At 39.3% G+C, this 17,551-nt stretch overlaps 1 long non-coding RNA gene across 1 annotated transcript in view; it reads left to right on the forward strand.

The window, feature by feature from the left end:
- LOC144785395 (uncharacterized) overlaps positions 1-17,551 on the forward strand; it is a 302,873-nt gene that overhangs the window by 238,401 nt on the left and 46,921 nt on the right. Inside the window, exon 2 of the long non-coding RNA XR_013601854.1 lies at positions 720-888. This is a non-coding gene — a long non-coding RNA (uncharacterized LOC144785395). The remainder of the gene's footprint in view (positions 1-719; positions 889-17,551) is intronic.

Genomic DNA, 17,551 nt, shown 5'->3' on the forward strand with positions numbered 1-17,551 from the left:
TTATTATTTTTACATTTTTACAGACACTAACAGTCACTGCAAAGATTTTGCCTCAGAACTAGTGTGGCATACAAATGCAGCAGTGTGAAAGGTGATCAGTCAACCTTTGCAAAGGGCTCTCCACTTTGCAGCAACACAAGTCACATTTTTTGTAACTTTTGATCATTTTGAGCTACAAACAATTTTTTTTGTTAAAATCATCAGATTATACAGCAGATGATGTATTATGTGGTAAATATGGCAGAGCCACAATTATGTGGCAACATTAGTAAACTAGGATATTTTCCATTAATGTTTGACCTGCTCTTGTGAAAAAAGGGAGGACAACTACTGATGACAGAAACTGCATGGCATGCAGATAAAAGGCTTGTAATTCCACTGTTAAGCATTCGCAGTGCGACACCATCACATTCTCTATCAAAGGAGTTTGAAAATCATTGCAAGTTTCCAAATCATTGAAATGATAGATTCAAGCCACTCAGTTTAGTTCCACTGTGTCATGAAATCATTTCCAGGGCTCAGCCCTGGCAAGCACCAGCTGTATTTAATCACTGGCTCTAGAGTGGATGGCTTCATTGGCTTGTGCTATCCAGTTTGTATTATGGTAAATGATTGTTTAGCTGCAGGAGACACCCTTCACCATGTTAATATAAAGGTTTGATACATCACCGATATTAGTAGAACTTTCTCCTGTTATATTTTGTTTTTTGCCTTGCTAGAAGGGCGGCAAACTCACCGTGGGACACGAGATCTGTTTGGGCAGACGATGAGGATACTATAGTTGCCAAGAGGGCTGCCAGGAGGGCTGCTTTTGAACCTTTGAAAATGGTATGGGAATCTGTTGAAGAAAAGAAATCCAGAGAAGAAAGAGATTAATTCCAGAAAAAGGTGGGAATTTTCTAAAGGTTTAAAAAAAAGCTGCAAACTTAAAGGTACCCTAAAATGTTTATCTTGACCATGCACTAGCCTCTTGAGTCACTGACATAATATCATTGACAAAAATATAGATGTCAAAAATATTGATGTAAAATTATTGATAGTTAAAATATCGACATCCTATATTTAAAATGTAAATGACAAAAATATCGAAAAAGAAATATAGATGTCAAAAATATCGAAGTCCAAAATATCGTTTTTTTATATATAAAAAATAATAATGTTAAAACACTTATATTATTAAATTAAGTAAAAAGTAAAAAATATATTTAATTAGATATAATAAACATTAAAAAAACATAATAAACACATTTTGTGTACCAAAACTTAAACAATGATATACATAATTAAATATAAAAATGTATATTTAAAAAAATAATCTAATACCTTTAATTAATTTTAAAATATTAAACATATATTTTAACTAAAACATATATATATATATACATACCCCTAAAACATAAAATATAATAATAAAAACATTATATTATAACATAAAATACTAAAATATTTATACATTTTTAAAATTGCTGAATAGCGTAGGGGTAAGAATGTACTATTCCCATTGCAATTACTGCAACAGTAGGGAAAGTGTTGGATAGCGTAGGGGTAAAAATTACTATTCCCACTCCAGTGAGTGCCACAGTAGGGAAAGTGTTGGATAGCGAAGGGAAAAACATTACTATTTCCACTCCACTGAGTGCAACAGTAGGGAAACTGTTGGATAGGGGAGTGGAAAACATTACTATTCCCACTCCAGAGACTGCAACAGATGAGAAAGTGTTGGATTGCGTAGGTGTAAAAATTACTATTCCCCCTCCAGAGAGTGCAACAGTAGGGAAAGTGTTGGATAGCAAAGGGTAACATGTACTATTCCCACTCCAGAAAGTGCAACAGTAGGGAAAGTGTTGGATAGCAAAGGAGTAAAAATGACTATTCCCACTCCAGTGAGTGCAACAGTAGGGAAAGTGTTGGATAGCGAAGGGGTAAAACATTACTATTCCCACTCCAGTGAGTGCAACAGTAGGGAAAATATTGGATAGCGGAAGGGTAAAAATTACTATTCCGACTCCATACACTGCAACAGTAGGGAAAGTGTTGGATAGTGTAGGTGTAAAAATTACTATTCCCACTCCAGTGAGTGCAACAGTAGGGGAAGTGTTGGATAGCAAAGGGTAAAATTTACTATTCCCACTACAGAGAGTGCAACAGTAGGGAAAGCTTTGAATAGCTGAGTGGTAAACATTACTATTCCCACTCCAGTGAGTGCAACAGTAGAGAAAGTGTTGGATAGCGAAGGGGAAAACATTTCTATTCCCACTCCAGTGAGTGCAAGAGTAAGAAAAGTGTTGAATAGCAAAGTGTAAAATGTATTACTCCCACTCCAGTGAGTGCAACAGTAGGGAAAGTGATGAATAGCGGAGGAGTGGAGGAATAAAAAATACTATTCCCACTCGAGTGAGTGCAATAGTAGGGAAAGTATTGGATAGCAGAGGATTAAAATTAATATTTCCCAAAAATGTAAATAAAAAAGAAACAAAATACCAACAACTATACAAACATTGTAAATAACACAAAAATAAAAAACATATACGAATATAATAAATAAAAAAAACAGAAAACTATTTAAATGTTAAAAAGTACTAAACATTAACTACAAACCTTAATTTTTAGTAGTTTAAAAAAACATTTTACAAACAAATAACTATATTTAATATAAATTAATTACAATCCCCCCAACAATTATTAATGATTTCAAAGGAAATTACTTCTCACCATGTTCCCCCATAAATGTACAAACAACTCCTACATAATTGACACAATAAATATATTTAACAATTAATTCATTATAATTAACAAACAATTAGTAATTAATTAAAAATAAATAAATTACCACACACACTATAAAATCAAAATATAAAATAAATACTAATAGAAAACTACTTTATTCAAAATAAATTACTTCCCACCCTATTCCCCTATAAACCCACAACCTACTCCTAAAACAAATAACACAATGTACATAACTATAAATTAATGAATTAATAAAATGTGATAACCAATTAATAAGTAATTAATAAAAAATATTTATAAATACTAACAAATTCAAATTATTCATTACTTTATTATAATTAAATTACTTCCACCCTATTCCCCTATAAACCCACAACCAGCTACAGAACTAAAATACGCAAAATGTAATTACCATTAAATTAATCACTTCCAAAAATTTCACACATACATTGAAAAAACAGCTATACTTATACAAAAAATATTAGATCACATACTTTTAACAAACATACTAAAATACAGAACACTATTATAAATATCAATATTATTAACAGCGATACTTTGACAAACGATATTACTAACTTTGATATTACAGAAAACGATATTTCTTACCTAAAAAGTCAATATTTTCGTCACCGATATTCTTGAAGTCAATGTTCTGCCACTCCGATATTTCCAACTCAATATTCTGGCACTTCGATATTGTAGACTCAATATTGTGTCTGTGCACCAGCTTCTTTGTCTGGTTCTTGCTTACATCTATAAATGAAATGGCTTTGCAATCAAATGACAGATCTGATTGTCATATTGATAGGTTTGTAATCCAATATTACCAGTTGTTTATTCCATATCTTGACAGGGATCAAATAGTATACTGGCACATGCATCAAAAATGTCATTTGAGATTCCTTATTAGGGAAAATAAGGATTCACTAATAAAGAATTGCAAAAGCCTATGCATGCAAGAATCGCTAAAAAAAATTGCGATTCTTACAAATTCCTTAATTGCGACTCACAAATTGTGAGTCGCAATAAAGGAATGGCTTTCCATTCATTCCTATGGGCCTACAAGCATTTAGGAATAAATGGGAATTGCAAGCGCAATTTGCGAGTACCCATTAGGTACTTGCAAATTGTGCATGCAATTTCAAGGGTGCCAAAAGGACACCCTGTTGCACCCCTGAAATTGTAATGTGCACCCATGTTGCACACACACATGCCCCAAGTAACATGTAATTTTTAGAAGTTTTTGCAAATTACCTACCTATATCATTTTTCGGTAATTTGTGACCTCTTCGGTGAAATCGCTATTTTAAATTGCTACTAGTATTGCATTAAAGGAATCGCAATTTGCGATTCCTTAAATGCAATCGCAATATGCGATTTTTGCATTTGGGATAATGCATTCCAAATGCAAAAATACCGGTCACAAAGGGGCAAATTCTGAGAATCTGCCCGTTTGCGACCGATTTTTAGTTTGATGCATGTGGCCCATAGTTTCTAAATGGAAGTTGCTGAGTGAAAATATTCCGTAAAACATACAGATGCAGGAAAATATATTTCCTTAATTATGTTTAGTGGTTGTCTGTGCTGGTATAGTAAATTTGCAAATTCACTTTTTACATGTATTTCATTTTAATGAAACCACATAGCTTTCCTTGACAGTAACATAGGGTGAAAGACGCTAGCGAATAGTGTACAGATGAGTCTAATAAAACACAGAAAAATGAGTAATTATCTGAGCAATTAACATTGAGCGTTCCTGTGCCCTTCAGTTTGGCTGACATGAACAACTTAAGCCCAAGATGATGCTGATGGATCGAAGACAGTGATGTGCTCACCAGGGCTACAGACATTGAGAACAAGAAGAGATTGATATGCTTACTTGTGTACTGTGTGGGGCCTCACACGCATATATCAATCTGATAACTATGGACATTTTTCACATGATTGTCTGAACCGGTTGCTGATGGGGAAATTTCTTTCATAACAAAACCTTGATTATGAAAGAAATCTTTTCCACTCCATGCGGCTAAAAGAATAATGATAAGAATAAAAGATCGAGTGTTGCACTGCAATTTCCATAATCACAACAACGAGGAGGCACTAAGATCACAAATCATTACTGCCTGTGAATCTGAGGTTGTAGATACATGCTCCCTTGAAAGATGATGGCAAACACACTTGTTCCAGATAAGTGACAAAATTGTGTCAAGAAGTCTCGCTGTCAATCCTTATGTTGAAGTAAGAAGGAAAATGCGTTAATTCACAAGTGACTCCAATCTCTGGTGACAGAGCAGCTGTGAAAGAGTGATTGAAATGCACATCTTGTACTCATCACCAGCTAAAGGAGAACGTTACACACCTAGGATCTTTAAGGTCATTGAAGGTCATCTGATTTGTCGCCCTTATAAAATGAACAATCTAAAAAAAAAAAACTGAATTGGGAGTGCTGTGGTCATAGAGACTTATCAAACAGGTTGAACAAGAACTCGACAACCTCATGAAACTCAGTCTCATTGAACCTGTTCAATGTGATACACTCCCCTGATGGGTGTTGCAGGGGAGCTGTCAGGGCTGCAGAGTCATGGGCCTCCACCTGCTTCCCCCATAGGATGGGATTGTTATGGGCATCCCAGAATGGGCCAGGGAACTGACCAAAACAAATGGCCGGCTTGCCAGCTCTCATGCACCCAGGATGGGTGCTGGTCAGGTAACTGGTGGGGCTGGAGTGGCCACAGGGCTCCCCTCACACCCCTAAAAAGTATTAACAGATGTGGGTGTCCCGGTGGGACTAGACACCCAAACAAAAAAAATGCAGACAGAAGTCATTAAAATTAAATAATAAATGAGTGGCCAAGATGCTTATTTATTATTCATTGCTTCTGGCGAGGAGTGCCCCATAATGTCTTTCACAAGCTAATTTACATATGTGTTCCTCCTTTGAGGTGCCCTAGTCTTGGAAGGGTCACCACACGTGTGTTAAAAATGTTGTTGGGGCCAAGGCAAATGCAGCAGTCCCACAGAAATAATTGTTTTAAGTAATACTATGTTTCCTGGGGTGTAAACTACCTGACCGAGCTTTTGCTGTTCAGGTGATTATGACCCCCCCCCATTTTAATGGCATTATGATTCCATTATTTGACCTGAGGAGTTTTCTGGCACTTGTTTCATGTGGTTGACAAAGCTAGTAAGTTTGCTTTGCATATGTTAATGTGGTGATTCTTTGGCAAAGCTGATAGACTTGTGCTATGTAATAATGTGGGCACCATTTGACAAAGCCCATTGGCTTATCTTCATATAATGATGTAGTGACAAAGTGTCATAGCCATTAGATGGTCCCTATACATTGATGTAGATATCCCCTGACAATGCTAATAGGTTTGCCTACATAGATTGATGTGGTGACTCCTTGACAAAGCCAATATACTTGCCTTGTATATTGATGTTGTCTACCTTTGTCAAAACCAATAGGCTTGCCTTGTATGTTGATGTGGTCACCTCTTGACAAAGCCAATCAGCCTGCCTTTCATATGTTGATGTGGTGAACCCTTGAGAAAGTCATAAGACCCACTTTATAATGAAATCCCTTTATTTTGGGATGAGTGGACCAATTGGCTTGCCTTGCAAAGTGGGTTGGCCGCCCAGGTGGGGCTAGGCATGGGGCCTGTCAACCACATGCCAGTGATGTTATAGTTAGGTATGCTGGTAAGATCATAATTTGCATTGACAACTAACAATTCACTCAGGAAAACAAAGAGTAAAGTGATGTCATAGTTAGGTAGTGTTATACGATTTTACTTTATGCTACAAAACCTCAGAAATTCAAGTAAAAAAAGGTTACAGTTGGATTATATATAGGTTTAATTTTATGATCTAATTTTATGTTAAAAACGCAATAATACACTGAAATAAACAAAGAATAAAGTGATAATATAGTTGGGTGAAAATATCAGTCAAAATAAAAATGTTAACAAGCAAAACCCTGACATTCACCAGTTACATTTTACATAGCTAACCATAACATGTGCCCCCACCATGCACTGCTTATGACTGCACATATCACATCACTCATGGCATCTTCAATGATATAATTGATTACATCACTGATCACGACTCACGTGACATTATTAATGACTTCACTGATTACATCATCCTCTATACTGCTGATCAATTTACTCTACAATCCAGTACAGTCTTTGATATATGTAAGTAATTAATACATGGCACAAAATCATGTAAAGTATAACTGGAATGGCATGGTGAGCAAAAAAGCTATGGATTTAGGCCCAGATCTCTGTACTGGGGTGAATGTATGACATTGTTCTGCATTCTATCCATCAACTGTTGTTTTTGCATTTGTCACCCGAGTGGGACAGGTATGCTCAGACGTGAGTCCCGTGCTCTCCATGCCACTGGAGTCAAGCTATCCTGGCTGATGGGGGCTGAAAGCCCAAAACCGGTCCTAGGATGCTTGTTTCCAGTCCAGGGAGGACCTGGCTTAGCAGTTCGGGCTGGGCTGTTCCCATGGGCACAGGGTCAATACTGATTTGCATATGGCTGGGTTTAAACTGGAATGGCATGGTGAGCAAAAATAGTATGTATTTAGGCCCAGATCTCTGTACTGGGGTGAATGTATGACATTATTCTGCATTCTGTCCATCAACTGTTGTTTTTGCATTTGTCACCCCGAGTGGGACGAGTAAGCTCAGACGTGGAGTCCCGTGCTCTCCATGCCTCTGGAGTCAAGCTATCCTGGCTGATGAGGGCTGAAAGCCCTAAACTGGTCCTAGGATGCTTGTTTCCTGTCCAGGGAGGACCTGGCTTGGCAGTTCGGGCTGGACTGTTCCCATGGGGCACAGGGTCAAGACTGATTTACACATGGCTGGGTTCAAACTGGAATGGTATGTTGTGCATAAAAACGATGGATTTAGGCCCAGATCTCTGTACTGGGGTGAAAGTATGACATTGTTCTGCATTCTGTCCATCAACTGATGTTTTTGCATTTGTCACCCCGAGTGGAACGGGTATGCTCATACGTGAGTCCTGTTTTCTCCATGCCACTGGAATCAAGCTATCCTGGCTGATGAGGGCTGAAAGTCTGAAACTGGTCCTATGATGCTTGTTTCCAGTCCAGGGAGGACCTGGCTTGGCAGTTCGGGCTGGACTGTTCCCATGGGGCACATGGTCAAGACTAATTTGCATATGGCTGGGTTCAAACTGGAATGGCGAGCAAAAAAACGATGGATTAAGGCCCAGAGCTCTGTACCCCGGTGAATGTATTTATTTATTTATTTATTAATGCCATTTGTAGAGCGCGTACAATTACCCTTGGGCGTCTCGGCGCTAAAAAGTGCATTGATGTCTCACCTTGATCAGGAAGTACGGAGATGTGGATCACTGATTGAATAACCATGTTTTCAGTTTTTTTCTGAACTGGAGAAGTGTGGGACTTGCTTTTATATGGTTAGGTAGAGTGTTCCAAAGTCTAGGGGCCGCGATTGAGAAGCGGCGATCGCCCCAGGAAACTGTTCGGCTTCGTTGAACCACTAGTTGGTTAAGAGAAGTGGATCTGAGAGTTCTGGATGGGTTGTAGGGAATCAGTTGATTTTTGAGGAATCGAGGTCCTTGATCCTGTAGGGATTTATATACTGTGCACAAAGATTTAAATTTTACCCTATTGTGGATGGACAGCCAGTGGTAGCTTTTAAGCGTGTCCGAAATAGGTGCAAACTTGTTTTTTTTTGACAGAACGCGAGCGGCAGCATTCTGCACGGTCTGTAGTTTTTTGGTAACTCTGCTCTGAGCATTGAGCAGCAGACCGTTGCAGTAGTCTAGCGATGTAAGCACTAGGGAGGTGACTAAGGTTTTTGCTGCTGGGTCTGGTAGATAAGGTGTGATTTTTCTTACCATTCTAAGCTTGAAATGGGCGTTAGCTGCCACCTTGTTTGCATGCGCCATAAAGTTAAGCTGGTCATCGAAAGTAACCCCTAGGTTTCTGACTTTGACCGTGGGGCTGGGGGGTGTGCCCAAGGCCGATGGCCACCAGGTTGCCGACCACGCTGGGGAGAGATTACCGAAGATGACCACCTCCGTTTTATCGGAGTTAAGCTTTAGGCAATTCTTTGCCATCCACTCGCCGATAGCAATCATCCCACTTTGGAATCTCTCTGCCACCCTCTGTCCATCGTCCTTTATAGCCAGCACCAACTGAGTGTCGTCGGCGTATGAGGTTAGGCCCATCCCATGTGCTTTGATGACACTAGCAAGGTCCGACACATATATATTAAATAGTGTCGGACTTAGGGATGAGCCTTGGGGGACATTGTTCTGCATTCTGTCAATCAACTGTTGTTTTTGCATTTGTCAACCCAAGTGGGACAGGTATGCTCAGACGTGAGTCCTGTGCTCTCCATGCCACTGGAATCAAGCTATCCTAATTTTTGGCGCTATCTATGAGGCAAAAAATTCTAAAGCCAAGACAGACTGGACTCTTTGCCTGCAAAACATTCAGAAAATAAAGGGTGCTCGAGCAGTAGCAGTTGGTAACATAAAACCAACCTCAAATACAGCAGTAATTACAGCAGCGGCCACAAAAAAGTGGCTATAGATAAAACGAAAACAAAAAAAGAATCAATCAGATCTTTGATCGACTATCAGAGTCAGAGCCAACGTTGGGAGACCCAACTGGGCATATTGAACACACAAAACCAATTGTACAATCCCAATTTCAGAGCATGGCCGGTAGTGATGGGAGTCCTGGAAACCCTGGAGCAGAAGAACAAATGGGGTTAACGAAGGATGAACCCCCTGGAACATGCACCCTAGGAATTGAGAAAGGGAATGAAGACGGACTTATAGGTACATCTGTGCCCAGTACTCTAAGGCTCGACCATCCAGCGAATGGGGAAAACCCAAAAATTAAAGTCAAAAGCTCCCAAGGCACCACAGGCAACCAAGGAGACTCGCATATTCAGATCGCACCTGCCTCTCCAAAAAAGAGAAACAGGAATCGACACATTGGACAGGGGCCCGGGCCTGGACCGGAAACCAGAGGAGCCAAAGCTAAAGAAAACACCGTTGAGTGTAACATTGAAAGAAACTCAGGGCAGGAAATGCTTGAAGGCCCAGAGCGAGCTAAAAAAAAACTCACAAAAAGAAAAGGATAAAGGCAGAACCAAACAGAAAGAAAGCACAGTAGATAAGAGCAGAGATTCTGCGGATACTACAGAAATAGACTTGCTAGTCAAAAAAGCGCAACGTCTACAGGCTATAAAAAATTTGAAAGCTTCATCAAAAACCACTGGCGTGCCATCAATCTCTCAGCCTAGTATTTCTGAAATCAACAACGAATATAAAGACATATGATAAACGTGACATAAGTTATACAAAAAAACTAAGCAAAGACATCAATTCAGATTTTGTTGAAGGTGAAGAAGCGAATAATTCTACTTCGGAGTCCAATTTTAGAAAGGAAGATACCGTGTCAGCAATAATGGTAAAAAAAACATAACAAATGAGCTACCCGGTGAGGTCAAATCATCATCACCAGGGGTAGCGCACAACATAGAGACTATTGTGACACCAGAAATACCAGAAGTACAAGATCATGCATTATTGTCAGAGAATCGCCAGTCACCGCTAAATAATTTAGCGATTGAGAAGGAATCGGACTCAGACATCTATGAGACTGGGATGTCCGTTTCTAGTGAACCAAGTGAATTGACGGAGAGCTCGGAGAGCAATGAAGATTTACCAGACGAAGAAACACATGATGGGCAAGATTCCTACGATTCTCGTAAATCCGGTAAAACCAGACTTAGCACAAATTCAAAGAAATATCTGGCAAAAAGGAGGATCAAACGTCAAGGAAATTATTCAGCGGAAGATACTACCGACCCAGGTATTAATACCGATCATACTAAAAAAACAAGAACAGAACACTCACGGAAAAATCCATCCGAGAGAAATACGGGAAAATCGATAGAAGAACCTCACAATATGAAGGAAATAGAGGAAAGAAATCGGAAGCCGAAGGGAATCCCTTGTATCTTACCAGAACCATCGTTGGGCGAAGTCTTAAATTCTATCAAGAACTTTCACGCTGATGTGAAAAAAGACAGACAGAGAAACCATGTGGCCATATAAAAACTACAGGGCACAATTAAGAAGGTTGGCAACACATGTATAGAAATCTCAGAAAGAATGGCTTCGGTAGAATCGCGTACCGAATATCTGGAAACAGATGTTACCGAACTTCTAAAGAAAGAAAAAGAACATGACGGAATCATAAGGGATCTCATGCTAAAAGTTGAGGACCAGGAAAATAGATCCAGAAGGAATAACCTGAGATTTCTCGGAATTCCGGAAGGTGTTGAGGCAAATGATGCAAGAGGATCTATGATTGGCCTCCTAAAAATTGCATTTCCAGAACTTGAGGCTTGGGATATGGACAAGGAGGTACAACGGGCCCATCGAATTCCCTTAACGCTACCCAAATACTCTCAGAAGCCACCACAATATCCGAGAGCTATGCTAATCAATTTTGGAAACTATCTTCTGAGAGAAGCCATATATGATTTTGCAAGACCAACTAGTCAGCGGGAATACAAAGGGTTTAAATTTTTTGTTAGACCGGATTTTGCACATCCGACTGTGGAAAGAAGATGGAAAATGCGCCAACTGTTCAAGCCCTTTGAAAAACTTGGAGCCACTGTCTATCTTCAGAACCCAGCGAGACTGAAAATCTTATATCAAGGAACAACGAGAAGCTTCACTAGCGAGATTCAAGCCCAAGATTACCTGAGAGAAGTAACAGAGCCTGGGGCTAGGAAGTCTGGAAAAATCAGCAAGAGTACAAATATAGACTGATAATGCACAACTAGCATTGTGAACTGGTGCCTCTAACAAAAATATATTTTGAGGGGAAATTTGTGCAGGGGGGGCTGATAAATATAAGAATTGTTGAATCTATTCAATACATAACCACCTAAAGTTTAACTATCACATTTAAGATACACAGGCTTAGAATAGGGAGGGTGCTAATGCGGGAGGATCACATGGACACCCACACCCGTGTACCATGGCACCTTGGGTGCCTCAACGGATGGAAAGGGGGGGTCATACAAGCAGGGACAGCTAGGTAGGGGGGCAGAACAGGTTAGAAAATACTTACACTGGAGATACAGATCATACTAACCTTAGCAAAATAGAAAGAAATAAAACAGCAAAGGATTTTTTTTCAGAGTACATGAGAAAAACTCCAATGGCTAAGATTAGCATATTGTCAATAAACATATGCAGCCTCAATGATATAAAGAAAAGACAGAAAGTCGAAGAGGGTCTAAGAACATCTGGGCCGAATATCGTGTGTCTCCAAGAGACACATATTGAAGGTTCGCAGCAATATCTGTTGAAATCCCTAGGATATCGACTTATAGCAGCTACATCACAGGGGACACGCACCAGGGGGGTCGCAATTTTAGCAAAGGGTGGGGGGCTACAATTTTCACGGTCCAAAGCGGATACTTTAGGTAGATTTGCAATTACAGAATGCCATCTTAATAATGGTGAAGGTAAATTCACACTATGTACAATATATGGGGATATTATTGACGATCCGGAGGTATTGATTAAGGTGTCCAACGAGTTAATTCACTGGCCTCTCCCATTGATTCTCTGTGGAGATCTTAATATTCATTTACCCTATAATTGGTCCACAGATCCTGGGTTTATTTATCAAGGCAGGAAACCGAAGGTCTATGTCGCTCTTAAAGACTTATGTTTTCAACACGGCCTATTAGACGGCTGGGCCATGAGTCACCCGGGTGATCCTGGTTACACTTATTACTCATTTCCACATTCAAAACATGTAAGATTAGATGATATGCTTGTTTCGAATAGCTTACGCTCTACATGTCAAATCAGCAAACTACCTAGAATTCTGTCAGATCACAACCCGCTTAAGCTTAATCTAATGAAGGGTCCCGAAAAATCTAATATAAATATATGGACATTCGAAAGAGCTTTGCTATACAATAACGCATATAATTCCCATATGAAAACATGGATTCCAGCTTTTCTATCAGATAATATCGGGTCTATCTCCATCGACATAGTCTGGGACACTTTGAAAGCAGGGATTAGGGGCAAAACGATGAAATTCTCATTTCACCACAACAAAACAGAAAAACTAAAAATGGCTTTACTGGAAGAAGATTTGAGTAAAGCAGAAGAAGGACTTATTAAAACAATACAGGAAGGTAACCCAATTGCTAATGCAGAGCGCAAAGTGGCTATCGCAAAAAATAACATCTTGGCAATATTAACTGATAGAGCAGCTAGTAAGGCTAACGTCAACAAAGCTAAAATATATGAGCTTGGGGAAAAAATGGGCCACCAATTAGCTGTTAGAACCCGCGAAGAGATATCTTCTGCTCTAATTAAAGAAATTAGGGACCCGGATTTGGGTCTAAGGTCAGATCCATCTGAAATAAGAACATCCTTTCAGAGATTTTATAAACACCTCTATCACGAGGATAATGCAGAATGCGGTGATCCCAATATTTATTTGGAATCATTTACCCCATCACACTTGGAAATTGCTGATCAGGAGATATTAGATAGTACAATTAGCTTTGATGAAATACTTCTAGCAATTAAGGGCCTGGCTAATGGAAACGCTGCGGGCATGGACGGGATTCCTACTGAATTCTACCTTAAATTTGCCTCTCAACTCGAGAGTATCATAACCCTCCTTTTTCAAACTATCTTCTCCGGAGGGAACCCGCCTAGGTCATGGTCCATTGCCAAGATGATAGTATTTCCCTAAAAAAACAAAGATGAGAAAGAATTGGGCTCATATCGACCGATCACATTGATTAACGGGGATTCTAAAATATATTACAAAAATACTGGCAGATCGACTGGCTCCCGTAATTCATAATATTGACTCAGAACGACAACATGGCTTTGTTCCCGGAAGGTCTACGATTGATCATATACAAAGGGTTATTTCTCTCTTTGATTATACGGGGGGTGACAGGAGACCCTATGACCTTTATATTGCTCGACACAGAGAAAGCGTTTGATAGGGTCTCCTGGAAATTCCTATGGGCGGCCCTATCAAACTGTGGGATAGGCGGAAATTATCTAACAGCAGTCCAACAACTTTATGTAAACCCCAGCGCCCACGTATTAATCAATGGGGCTCTATCAGAAAGCTTTGCCATCACGCGGGGTACAAGACAGGGCTTCCCCTGCTCGCCCCTCCTATTTGCTATTTATATTGATGTATTTATACACAACTTGGAAAATAATAATATTAAACTTGATCTCCACCTTCTTATTTCTTCTAGTTATGGAAATAAGGGCCACTATGTTTCAGTTTTTTGTGGATTGCCTACCAATTGTTTGAAGTAGCTGAACTGCGCGGCGTCTTCCTGCTTTACGTGTCTTCTGAGAAGACTGCAACATAGTGGCCCTTATTTCCATACCTAAAAGAAATAAGAAGGTGGAGATCAAGTTTAAAAGCAGGTTCTTGCACTAACCAAAGATTAAATTGTGTGAGAAGAGCAGTGACCAGTAAGCTCCCGAGGCGTCTTCCTAACATAACAAGACATCAAGAAATAGGACCGGATTGAAGTTGGTCCCTCTCTTTTAATCAACCTGGATGTGGACTAAGCATAGCTACTTTTAAGAATAAACAAGATGACACATCCTAAATACTGTTTGATAGCATAATAGCTGAAAACAACCCACTCCGAAAAGTGACAAGGGAGTGCCAGGAAGGAAGTATAAACCTGGATACAATGTTAATGAACAATTCCTGAAGAAGGTGCAAGATTGTGTGAGGCACCGAAACGCCACGTCGACAGTTTGTTCTTTATGCGTAATAAACAAGTTGTACATTGATGGAATGAGACAGTTTGTTCTGTATGTTTGAGAAATATGATGTATATTGAGTATTTAGGAATCGGTTTTTAAATAGAGTTGAAAAACATTTTATACTAATGTGCATAGAATTGTTTGCATAATACATATGAAACAATGTATTTGTATTTTTAACAATTTTTTTTTTAATAAATGAATGAGATTTTTTATTTTGTGTTTGCAATATTTGTTCATGTCAAAACTTATCCGCAATTAATTAAGTTGTAAATTTGGTAACCCCCGCTTAGGCTGTATTCCCGACTTGTGCAATCTCTGCCTAAGGTAGGATAGCATTATAAGTCTTGATGTCAAAATCAGGATAAGGAGGTTTTTTTGTTGTTTATGATTGTTGACCCAATCCTTTTCCTGACAAAAGGGTAGCTCCCTCCTCATTTATTGGTATGGTGGCACACAACATAGCCAATTCTTGCAGAGTGAAGTGGCAAAGAGTGAAGTACAGTGTGGTACAGTGAGGTGGTGTAGAGTGGAGTGTTGTACAGTGCCGTAGAGTGGGGTAAAGTGTCATGCATTGAAGTAGAGTGTAATGTAGTTCAGTGGAATGGCATACCATTGAGTGGAGTGGCATGTTCTAGAATACAGTGGTGTGGAATCGATTAGAGTGGAGTGGCATAGGGTATAATAGAATAATGTGTTGTAGAGTGGTGTGGTGTGGGGTCTGGGCTTCTGTGTTGTAGTGTCAGATTGTATCATAGAGTGGAGTAGAATAGTGTGGCATAGAGCAAATAAAACAGTGGAATGAGGTAAAGTACATTAGAGTGTGGTTCAGTATGGTAGAGTGGAATGGAACAGATTGTCATACAACTGAATGGCATAGAGTAGCATACAGTTGAGTATTATAGAGTGCAGTAATAGAGAACAGTAGATTAGTGTCTGCTAGAGAAAAGTATATTAACTGGGATGGAGCGACGCAAAGGGAGTTGGGTAGAGTGTCGTAATGTGGAAGAGAGTGTTATAAAGTGCTACAGTGTAACGTAGGGTGTTGTACAGATGCATTGAGCGAAATAAACCCTTGTACAGATTAGTGCCATGCAGTGAAGTATAGCACGGTACAGTGGAGATGCGTTGACTGATGTTGAGTGGAGTTTTGTGCTGATCAGAGCATCATAGAGTGGTAAGGCGTGAATTTGAGTAGAGTAGAGGGCTATTGATTGGAGTAGCATACAGTGGAATCGCATAGAGTGGAGTCTCACAGAGTGAAATCGCATGCAGTTAAGTGTGTTATAATCGCATAGATTACAGTGTTATACACTGGAGTGGCATACACTGCTATTGCAGTGGCATAGAGTGCAGTGGCACACAGAGGTATAGCACAAAGTGGAGTGATGTAGAGTAGAGTGGCGTAGAGTGGAATGGGGTGAATTGGGTTGACATACACTGGAATATGGTAAAGAGGAGGTGTGTGTAGGGAGTGGCGTTGAGTGGATTATCACACATTGGAATAACGTCCACTTTAGTACCATACACTGAAATAGCGTACAGTAGAGTGGAGTGACATTAACTGTAGTGCTGTAGAGTAGAGCTGTGTAGAATGGTTCACTAACATAATATCTAATCCCTGAATATTGTGATATACATATTGTGTCAAAAAGATTGTTTTTGTATACATGTATGGTAGGGCCAAAAATATTGAGAAAAAAACCTTGTTTCACACTTATATTGAAAATATATATATATAGTTAAAAATAGTTAAACTTTCTTAGTTTTAACATCAATATAATGTTAATTAAATATGTTTAAATAGTATTTAATTATAAATATATATCAGGGACATTATAGTTAGCTGGACATTTCACTCTCACAAAACCATAGAAATTCCACCGTTATAGTTAGTTCGGCTAACTATAACTCGTGCACCCACAATGCACTGCTCATGATGTCACATATTACATCATTCATGGCATGGTCAGTGACATCACTATTGACATCACTGATGACATCTTAAATGACATCACTGATGACATCACTGATGACATCATCCACGTGTAAATCTGATGCACCTCCTCACACTCTAATATAACCTTTGATACACCCACTGTAAAAATACAGACTATCATTTTCTAAATCATTGACACACCAATACCAGTTACTACATATGCACTCACTGATTCCTAGGTCTACACATACATCTACTCATTCATCCATACAATCACTCATACATGCAGTCACTCATCAATACAACACTATCATATGCACTCATACACCTATACAGACACTCACACACCGCCACTCTTCCATTCAGTTACTCACACACCTAGTCAGTAATGCTAATAATCAATCACACTCCCATTCACTCACCTATACAATTATACACACACCACTTTACTTCTTCATACAGATACTAATGCATACTTACTCTCTTATATAATCAGTGATACAAGTACACACTCATCCATACAGCCAGTCTCACAATCACTGACTATCATGTAGAGTCATTTATATACTTCAACTCTCACATACACTGCCTTTTACATATATAGTTACTTAGACATGTACCACTGAGAAATCCATTCACTCACCAACACATCCATACACACACTCATGCGCCCATACAGCTGTTTCCACATTCACTCTTGAACCCATACACCCAGTGAATCAACCACTCACACATCTATGCACAGAGTCACACACCTCCCACCCACCCACACACACACTCAATCTCCCCCCAAAATACTCAGACAGCCAATCAATAACCTATATAGATACTCATGTAGCTACTGACCAACCCATGCAGCAGCTTGCACATCAATAGACAGACTGAGACAGAAACACATGCATTTAGTAAGACACATTTAATCATTCACTTATACAGTCAGTCACGCACCAACTAAATCCTCCATCCAGACACTTATACACCCACTCATTCTTCAATATA

The sequence above is a fragment of the Lissotriton helveticus genome, chromosome 10 (genome assembly GCF_964261635.1).
Source record: "Lissotriton helveticus chromosome 10, aLisHel1.1, whole genome shotgun sequence".
NCBI lineage: Eukaryota > Metazoa > Chordata > Amphibia > Caudata > Salamandridae > Lissotriton > Lissotriton helveticus.